Genomic DNA, 11,461 nt, shown 5'->3' on the forward strand with positions numbered 1-11,461 from the left:
AGGTGTTTATACTAAATTAAGATACTAGCACAAGATCACAAAACCTCCCCTTTGTTGTGGGATTCATAAGAATGTTAACCACCTATGAATCCAAATAAATTTAAACCAGGACCACTTCTCCTTTTTGTGCTCTGATATCCCTTCAAAATCTTCAAGGTGTAAATCCCTTGTACAAGGAAAATTTAATAAAGAACTTGCAAACCTCCTACATCCTTCAAGTCAACTTCACTGGAAAAAATATTCTTACACCACAACATGAGTTGTTTAGGACTTCTTGAAAAGGTAAACTCATTTGTATAAAAGGCCAAGATAAGTGGATCAAATCTATCAAATAAAAATTAAAAATTGCACTAAAATTGGAAAGTCCAACTTGAGTCAAAACTTGTCAAGCATGAAATAACAAACTTGTGGTGCATGCATCAGCCCATATTGGGACTTATTTAGTTTCAATTCATGCATATCTCACTCGTGCACCTCAAAACCTTCAATAAAAATATCATCTCCCTCTTTCTAAGAGAGTTTTTCAACAACAAACATGCCCTAGTACTCTTCAATACTGCCATCAATTGCATGCATGGAATCAATTGTTGATGTCATGATAGGTTTTGAAATTGTCTCCACAAAGCTGGAAGGGCACTCCTCCATCATGGATTCTTTACATACCTTCTCCACTAGATTAGCGAGTAGCCTAGAAAGGCCACCATCATGACTCCTCTAGCCAAAACTTCAATTAAGGACTGTGTTTTCTAAATATCACTAGTTGATCATCAAACTTAGCCATGCACTGTCAAGCCTAAATGCTAACCCATCTACTCTCACTAAATTTTTTTTACTCCCTACAAACCCATGTTGTCGTTGCTTGGCTTCTTCCTCTTATGAAGCTGAGATACATAGTGGCCCATCTTGTGGCACTTCAAAGTTGAAACATTGCACGTGACTCAACTCTTTCCTACCCTGGTCCAAAGAATTAGATTCTTCCTCCTAGATCTTATGACCCCTCACAAGACCTCCTTTCTAACTGTCCTCCATCCTATTGATTAGGTCTTAATTCGGTTCTTCCTCCTCCATCCCTGGAATTGTCTCCAATTTTGTCTCTCTCCTAGACGAAATCATCCCATAGCATCTCAAAGGTGGGAAGCTTATCTCAATCATAGACACCCTAAACAAAAGGTTGTGAAAAAAATTGAAAACCCATTCAAGGTTATCGATACCCAATTTTCACTCTTGACCTCTTTTCCAACTGCTACAAGCTAATCACAAGGTTTTCTAACTAGCTACAACATTTACCTTGCTACTCTATGTGGCTATGAGTTTATTCCTCTAAAGCATCTTCCAATTGATGTTCTCACCAATATATAGAGTGAATACATAATTAAACATCTCCTTACTATTCTTCTTTCTGGCAACACGAAGGATCCATTGATCCTTCACTAAGTCGAGTATGGCCTGATTTTCCCTTGACATCTTGTTAAGTTTCTCCAATTGCATGGGATTGGTCAGCTCTGCAACCTTAGTCTCCACAAAACCCTAAAGATCACACTTCTCCAACAGATTCTATAGCCTACACTTCCATGGTAGAAAATTGGCAGTTCGTTACAACACGTGATACTCTGAGACCAAGAGTCGTTATTCATGTAGCTGCTAAAACATCCCAATCACTAAATCAACCCAAGCATCACAACCAACAACCTATCACATGTCCCAATTTTCTTCAATTACTAAAATAGCTTCACATCCACTGCAATCCTTCAACAACTCCCTCTAACAGGCAAAACCCACTCCATACATGGATCTCAAAAACCATAGACAATGTGCTCTGATGTCATGTTAAAATTTTAGTATATGTGATGATATCAGAGAACCAAAAAACACCTACGAAAGCTGGAAACTTAACTCTCCAAAATATTGTTACTGCTATATCTAATTACGTGTAGACAAACTGAAAAGTATAAACAACAAACTAGAAGTGACGAGAACAACGAATGTATATATGCTAATTCTACATAAAACAATGATCTAAAAATTATGACTACAAACAAATTTCATGCACACAAACACACGTTAAGTCTCTATTACTTCAAAGTTTCAAATGGAAAAATACAAAGAAAACTACTCAAAACTTCTATCTAACCCACAAAAAAATTATGTGTCATGTCTCTCTTTTATATACTAGGTGAATATAAGATATAATGAATGCATAGACCACCCAGTGGTATGCCCTCCAACAAAAGACAAAACCCTAACCCTAGTCCCTCTAATAAACAAAATTAATTTTTCTAACAACAATGGAAAATTTTGACACTCTACAAAGAATGATATAAAGTAGCACCAACTATACCAATGTCCCAACAACCTGCCAATGACTCTAAAATACTAGACCAAAGTGTTTCAGACATCTCAAAGAAAGAGATTGTGGTGCTATTAATAGGAAACATAACTTCTTCACTGGAACATTTTGCACCAAAAATGTCCATTTTCAAGCTATCACAAAAAGATCTAAACCATTTTTGAACATTCTACAACAAACATTTCAGATAAGCATCCAACTTTCCCAGTCCATTGGACCATGGTCTAGCAACAAATTGAAGTAGCGGTTGTGACAATGACCCAAGTTCAAATTTTGATGCATGCTCGTCCCCTACATGGGGTTTGTGGAGTTGGATGTGGATATTGAATATATTGAAAATTGTTGATGTACCCTTCAGGAAAATTATTGTTATGGTTCTGAGAAGATACCAAAAAACCATATTCTTTTCTTGTGCGATGGTGAGTTGAGCTTATTACTGGTTTACAATCCATAAAAGACAGGTTCCCAATAATAACGCCCTAAGGGTGGTGAGTTGAGCTTATTACCAGGTTTACAAATCCATAAAAGACAGGTTCCCATTAATAACGCCCTAAGGGTTAGCTTGATTGGTAGATGCTCTTGTGCTAAGACCAAAGAGGTCTTAGATCAAATCTCATCAAGGCCTTTTGGGTTACCAACCACATATGCTATTGGCACTAGATCTGTGTTCCATCTGAAAATTTTGAGTAAGAAGTGGAAGAGCTCCAGGACTGGCATGCAATCAACACCTTCTTCATTTAAGTGTGTGAGGGTAGGGTGCAATTATTTCCATGGGGAAAAACATCCAACCTTCACTCCATAGACTTAATAAAAATGCTTAAGAGCACAAGTTAAATTTATTAAAAAGTCCTCATTTTGTCAAATGACCCGAATCAAAACAAGTAGAGAATAATTGTAAACAAGGAGGTCCCCAGCTCCCTTTATGCATGTATAATCTAAGAGATATCCCCTTCCAACCAACTATGTTGGTAGTACTCCTAGAGTAAACAACCTTGTACATGAATACAGATTCTTTATAGAAACTATATGTCAAACTGTGAAATGAGGTGTATTATAGATTTTAGCTCTCGGTGTCAAATATTAACCTTGGCTAAAACCCATTAGTAGCAAAGAAACAGGAAGTTCTATTGATTAGGAAAACAAAATAGTTTTTCTTTTATTTTGTTATTCCTTATTCAATTGGACTTTAAATTGCTATCGTGGAAAGTGGAAATTTCCAATATGCCAGTATCATTTTAAAATTGCAAAACATCCAAGCCATAGTGAGTGTGAGGGTACCTAATAGCAGGAATTTATGTTTGAGCCCTTAGCTCTGATGGCTCAAAATTAAAAATTTGTGGAGTTATTTCATTGCAGGTTTAACTTTGGCAGTAAAAGAGTAAGACACTAACTTTAAATGCATGCCCCTATCTTATTCATTGGTCCATATTCACGCTAGGATCAAGAATATGCACTCATTCTTCCCCGATAAAGCCACCCTAAAATGTCTAGATAATTTGATCTAATAAATTTCATATATTATAACCAAAACAATGTGTATCATTATGATCTATTAAGAGTCCATTTAGTCTAGCTTCTAACTAGCTAGATCTAAGCTTCATATAGAACACTCAAGTTGATTGGTAAGACATTGGTCATACAAGAAAATGGAATTTAAATAAAGGAATACCACTTTATCCTAGGTCCCAAAATGCTTTGAATCCAGGCTGCTTGGAACTACAACATTCAAAATTGAAATGAAAAGGCTACTACATCATTAAAATATCCAAAAGGTAGAAGTTATATAACAACCCTAAATCTATAAGACCAGAATCTGCAATTGCACTTCCTCAATGAACAAAATTAGTTATGAAAGGATGTGTGAGTATTAAAAACAAAACTCACGTAAAATATCAATAGTAGAGCTTGAGAAACTAATAGCCATAGGGTTTCTCCTCCTTTCTCTTTTCTTCCTCCCCATGAAACCAAAACCTTGGAAATGGTAACAAAGGCAAAGAGAACAGTACAAAGAATCCAATCCTAAACTCCTACGTTTAAAATGTTACATTGCCACATCTGAGAAAATATCATTGAGGACATTGTCCTCACCATTAGAAAAAATCTTTGCATCCTTCTCTTATTCATTAACAAAGAATCTAAGCTCAAGCCTCGCATGTGAGGCAACAAAAATCATCGTCTGAGTTTTATCCGTCACTGTCTGAGAACACCCATGAGCATACACCCACCTCATTAATTACCAATTACACTTTGACCACATGAAGTTGCATGAATGAATATCAAATGAACAATGAATTTCTTAAGGGATTTAAAGTCGCTCAAGCATGTCTCCCACACAAGCCTACTACTTTGAGGATTGACAATTTTCATTTTCCCTGTTATAAGGTATTGTTGTTTCACCTAAACTGCCTGAACATACAATGGGCATAGGCCCTCAATGCACCATTTCATGAGTTTCATGAGTGCAATATGTGCTTCCTAATGAGATTCACACGGTCCATCTCTTTCACTTTTTGTACAAAACCCATGTGTTAGCAAATAAACATCTAAAATAAGAACAACCACCAACATTAGGAGAAGGACTAGGAGTGTATGCTTGTAGGGAACATAAAGGAACTCAAGAGAATCAGAAATGTCATTTGCATTTTCTGGTTTAAGAACCAAATGCAGAAAAAGAAAACACAAGCACCACCAATTTCAACCCCCTTTTTTTGGCAGCTTTTGATTTTCTTCCTTTTTTCTCTTTTGTAGCTTCAATAACATATAAACTATAGGCATCTATAGGTACACTTGGGCATTCTATTACAGTTGTTCCTATCTTTGAGCCAAATTATATTTTGGATTGTTTATGCCCCCACTAATAGATTTGTTGCAAAACTTGCATTGTATATCTCCCTTCTCTAGTGGTGCTCTTTCCAGCATTAAAAAAAAAAGCAATCAACAAAAAACTTAGCAAAGCCAAAGTTAAAGCATTCCGCTTAGTATCGAAAATAACTTGGCAGCAAAGGTCATCCAAAATGAGTATTTATTTTCCCATTTGGCACTTATAATTGACACCTAAGAGTTTCTCCATCTACCTGTGGGTTGGACTCTTAGGTAGGTAAATTGCCTTGAATTTATTGAGCGGTCAAGGTCTGTACCAGAAAGAACCTACAAGACTCACTCGCTGCCGAGTATGACTTGCTGGAAGAGATCTACAAATTTGATTTCCCCATATTAATAGCATGGAACACTAAAAATATGAAATAATTGCATCCCCCATTCACTAATAACATTAGCTTTTGCATAAACAAGTGTGTCATCTAGAGCTTTTGAGTTATCTTTAAAGCTAGAAACTAATTCAGTTGTTATTCTGGATCGAGCAGTAGAAATTGAATTAAAACCATTTCTAAATCATCTCAAGAAAAAAAATATGGAGTTTTGATGAAACTAACATCATTGAATCCTAGGAAAGTAGAACACATTTTCCAAAGAACAGGTCATAGGTCATCAAAAAATGAATGAACAGAAACATAAGTAGCATGTCACCAGGTAGTCACTCCAGCAATGCTATTATTAGGAATACAAAAGGGAAACATGTTATCACACCAAACAAATATATGACTCCACTAATATAAGAATCATTAAAGGGAATTCAGTTTCACAAGTACTGACCAATTGAAAGTTTCAAATTAAAAAAGCACTTACCAGAAGAAATAGCCCAGTCACTTCCAATCTTGCTTGCTAGATTTCCTCCTAGGAATCCTCATTTCTAAAACCACCAAACCATCTTCTACCTCCATTTCCACCCCACCTCTATCTACTTCCCTCTTTTTTATCTCCCCATCCCATCTATCAAATGCATCTTTCTTTCCACTAAGGGCATCTTCTAAAGCTCTACGAGTAACATCTTGCAGGGAAGATCAAATTTATTTATTTAGACAACATTTATTATTGTTGATCAAGGAAACACCACTAGATATTTATGCCTTGACCAGTTTAACAAATATTTTTTGGTTTCAAGAAATTGTGGACCATTTTGAACTTTTGACTAGATACAATATTCGATTATGTTTTGTGAAGTGGGACTTGTTGGGTATGACATGGACTCATGAGTCATACTAGCCTTGGTGCCACCTAAGCTTAGGTTGGGCCTCCCTTAAACCAAAGGGAAGATGATTGAAGGGAGACTAAGCATGGCCCTCACTAAAGCAAGGGGTAGGGGAAGGTCCCGATACACCACCCTTTCACTATCAAATCTACCAGTTTCATCCATAGTGATGACCAAAAGAAAAGAGAGAGTAAGTGAGTGATGCGAATAGGGAGGCTACTAGCGAACGAGCATAATCACCCATCCACTCAATGGTTAAGGTAAAATCCTCTAATAAGAAACCTGGGCAATACAAAACCATAAAATAACACACAAGGTCAACCAGTAAAAGGTGGAGGGTTAGAAGGATTTTTAGACCTGAACCAAAGAGACAGTGGCAATGTATTTTATTTTTTTATAACCTCGACTATTCATGTTCAAGAATAACACCCAAATAAGGTGGGAAATTAAACCAATGAATTAACACCTAGGAGTTCCTTAACAATACAATACGATATGCATAACCTGCACTATGGTCTTTTAGATTCTTGGAAGAATCTAATACTAACCATTAGTGTAGCTACAAGAGTAGACAATTTCAAGTTGGATGAGATCATAGGTTAGTTACTGCAACAAAAGACACAAAGAATAAATTTCCAAATAAACATCGATTCAAAAGCTATGATGAGTAGGGATTGCTCTAAGGAGTGAAATAATAAGATATCTAAGATCGAACGACTTATTGAATACATTTGACTCTGCTTTTGTTCTAGCTAGTCCTGGCAGATGCAAGTAGTGGTAAAACAATTTCCAACAAGGTTTGAAATCCATTTAACTCTCCCCATGTTGAGACTCTAGTTCCATTGTACCAAAGAAAATATTAAACATAAATATGTAGTTCTTTCCTTTGTGGAAACCTATGGTGGTGAATCATTCATATTGGAGTTAGCACAAGACTGATCAGAAGGCATGTAGCTTTTGGTTTCATGGATAGAAAGGATAATTTTAATGATAAAGGGTTTAAAAAGAATGGATTAGTGGACAACGTTTCCTCTTTAGAGTCAACTGGTATGCCCTCAAGAAAAATGGGTTCAAGATTTGCAACTTTGGTCATACACAAGGGATCTGGAAATAGTGATGAGAATGCTCAGAATATTGATTGCCCAGACAATCAAAGAAATGTTTATAGGACCAAATCACAGAGGTCCATAGGTTTAGGAGATTGTAAATCGGTTGCAGCACCTACAAAACCCAACATTGCTAAGGGCGGGACTTCCCTATCTAGACAACAACCAAGTGTAAAACTAAATTATTCTAAGTAGAAAGAGGCAAGTACATCCAAAGAAAATGGAGGGAAAATAACTACTGGAGATGGTGATGGGACTAATGTTTGTGAGGAAAAGGAGTATGAGGAAAGGTTGATGAATGCTAAAAGTTGCAACAGAGACACACATTTCCCTAATCGAGTCACCAATACTTAGTACTCTGAGATGCAAGAAAGCATGGAGAATGGGATGCATGTAATTTTCCAACAGCTAGAAGGGAATGGGAATGAGTAAATTTTCACATGTATCTACTCTATTTATACAAGCCTTAGAATGGATCCAACAACAAAATCCTTTATTAACGACATTCATTGCAACTATTTTACAGGCAAGACACTTTATTTGTAGGTTTTAACCCGATACAGAAATTACCTGCATACGAATTCTAAAACACAGAAAATAAACAATGCAAGAGCATAACACATAAATATACACAAAGATTTCCCCTGGATCCCAAAACGGGACTACTAGCTTGATTTTTCATTATGTTCCTTTCAATGTTACAATACATATTTATACATGCTGAAGCATCCAATACCATGGACCGAAAACCATCATGTCCAAAACCATGGACTGAAAATCATCACGTCCAAAAGCATGTGTGAAACATCATGCACAAAACCATAGGTAGGTTCGTCCAACCTAATATAAGGTCCAAAAAAAAAAATATCTGGGGCAAAGCCCATAGAGTGGGGTTTACTTCACCCCTCAAACACCCTGTGACACCCCCCCGCTACGCAATCGGTGCAACAAAGGGGGGGCTTCACCCCCCTTCTAACCCCCCGGTTAACTACGTGGGCTAGTCGTGGAAAGAATATAACACAACCCAAGATTCTCCCACTTGTTGTCTTCTTTCCACAAGGGTCCACAAGAGAGCTTAGTCATTTATCCAGCCCTACAATGCCCATTGTTTCTCTACACCAAGAGAACTTCCCAGAACTCACAGATTTTGTCAATGCATCTGCAATATTCTTCAAAGTGTCCACCTTTACCAGCAACACTTTTTTATCTTCTATCATATACCTCACAAAGTGATATTGAACATTAATGTGCTTTGTCTTTGAATGATATGCAGGGTTATTTTCCAAGAAAATTGCACTTTGGCTGTCACAGTCTATCCTTCTAGCTCCTTGTACTAACCCCATACTTGAACACAATCTCTGCAACCAAACTGCTTCCTTGCTTGCATGAGTGGATACCATGTTCTCTGTCTCTGTAGTTGATAGTGCCACTACGAATTGTTTCTTACTCATCCAACTGACTGAACCTCCAAATAGGTTAAACACATACCCACTTGTAGATCTTCTTTGATCCAGATCTCTAGCCTTGTCTGCATCAAGAAAGCTACGAATATCCAACACTCTTTCCAATTCTAGTCTTCCTTGGTAGCACAAACCATAATCACTAGTACCACGCAAATCCCTGAAAACCCGCTTCACTGTTGTCCAGTGCTCCTTCCCTGGTTTTGAGGTAAACCTGCTCAATACTCCCATTGCATGCCGAATGTCTGGTCTAGTACATACCATCACATACATCAAGCTACCGAATGCACTTGCATATGGAACACAGGACATGTCCTCTTCCTCTTCTTGTGTCTTGGGACACTGTTCAGCAGATAACTTTACACCTACAGGAATAGGAACCTTCACCGGTTTACTATCCTACATATTAAACCTATGCAATATTGTCTCAACATACTTCCTCTATTTTAACCAAAGCTTCCTCTTTTTCTGATCTCTTTTAATTTCCATGCCCAAAATATAGTTTGCAGCACCAAGATCTTTCATGCTGAATTTGGAGGACAAATGGGTCTCCAAATCCTAGATAATGTCTTTGTCATTTCCAATGAGCAACATATCATCCACATACAAGACCAGATAAATAACACGGTCACCAATTAATTTAAAATACACACAGTGATCTGCTTTGCTTCTGGTACCACATACTTGATGATTGTTTTAACCCATACAAAGACTTCTTTAACTTGGATACTAGTTCTTTCTTACCCTTCACCGCAAAACCTTCAGGTTGCTTCATGTAGATCTCCTCTTCCAGATCCCCATGAAGAAATGTTGTCTCCACATCCATATGTTCTACCTCAAAATCAAAAGTAGCAACAACAGATAAAAGTAATTTAATAGAAGTTACCTTGGCAACAGGAGAAAAAATATCACCAAAATCAATTCTTGACAGCTGGGAATAACCTTTTACTACCAACCAAGCTTTTTATTTCTCCACCTTTCCTTCTGCATTTGTCTTCTTCTTAAACACCCATTTTCTACCAATGGGTTCCCTTCCAGCCGACAACATCACCAGATCCCAAGCCTCATTTTTGTGCAAAGATTCCATTTCATCAACCATGGCCTCTTTCCAGATTTTTCCATCCTTTGAATCTATTGCTTCCTTCACAGTTCTGGGATCAGCATCAGTAACAGATAAAGAAAAATTTGAAAAAAAAGCAGATGGACTATACCTTTCTGGCTACCTTCTTTCTCGAACTGATCTTCTCACACCCGGAGTTTGTGGCTCTTCATCTTCTAATTCCTCATCTGCTATAGAGTCAAATTCTTCCTCCTTTAGCTAAAACTCTATCTTCTCAGGTTCCTTTGGTTGGACTTCATGTTTAATAACATATTTCAACTCTCTAAACACCACATCTCAGTTGTACACAACCTTCCTTGTTACTGGGTTCCAAATCTTATAACCCTTTAAACCATCCTTATACCCAATAAAGATGCACGTTTTAGATTTACTATCCAACTTGGTTCTTTTCTCCTTTGGAACATGTACATATGCATCACATCCAAATACCCTCAGATGTGAAAGAGAAGGTTTCTTACCAGTCCATACCTCTTGTGGAGTCTTATCTTCCAATGCTGATGAAGGTGATCTGTTGACCAAGTAACATGCAGTGTCCACTGCCTCTGCCCAGAATTCTTGTCTTAACCGGCACCACTAAGCATGCTTCTTGCCCTTTCCATCAATGTCTTGTTCATTCTTTCTGCAACTCCATTTTGTTGAGGTGTATATGGAGTAGTCTTCTGCCATGCTATACCACACTTCTTACAGAATTCTTCAAATTCCTTACTACAAAACTCTCCACCGTTATCTATCCTCAGCACCTTTATCTTCTTCTCTGTCTGGTTTTCCACCAGAACCTTAAATTCTTTAAACCTGTCAAAGACTTCAGATTTCTTCTTAAGGAAATATATCCATGTATTCCTTGATAAACCATTTATAAATGATACATAGTACACAAACTTACCCAATGATGGAACCTTCATAGGTCCAAACACATCATTGTGCACAAGCTCTAATATATGTTTCGCCCTCTTACCACCAGAGGGGAAACTCACCCGATTCTGCTTCCCATATACACAATTTTCACAGAAATCAAAATCCAGAGAGCTATTACTCATACCTTCTACCATGCCTTTACCATGAAGTATTCGAAGGCCATTCTCTCCAATATGTCCAAGACTTTGATGCCATAGCATGGTCTTCTCTCCAGAGACACTAGATTTTCTACTCCACTTTCAAGAACCACAGAACTGTTGCACCCATCAATAACAGTGCTACCTTGCAGCTTGTACAAAGTCCCAATCCGAACTCCCTGCATCAATACTAGTGCTCCTCGAACCATTTTGCAGGTATCCTTCTCGAACACTATTTTTTACACCTGCATCATCCATCTTGCTTATGGAAATCATATTTCCGGCCAAT

The sequence above is a fragment of the Pinus tabuliformis genome, chromosome 2_1, assembly GCF_031772625.1.
Source record: "Pinus tabuliformis cultivar Carrire ecotype Pingquan chromosome 2_1, CPIR1, whole genome shotgun sequence".
Classification (NCBI taxonomy): domain Eukaryota; kingdom Viridiplantae; phylum Streptophyta; class Pinopsida; order Pinales; family Pinaceae; genus Pinus; species Pinus tabuliformis.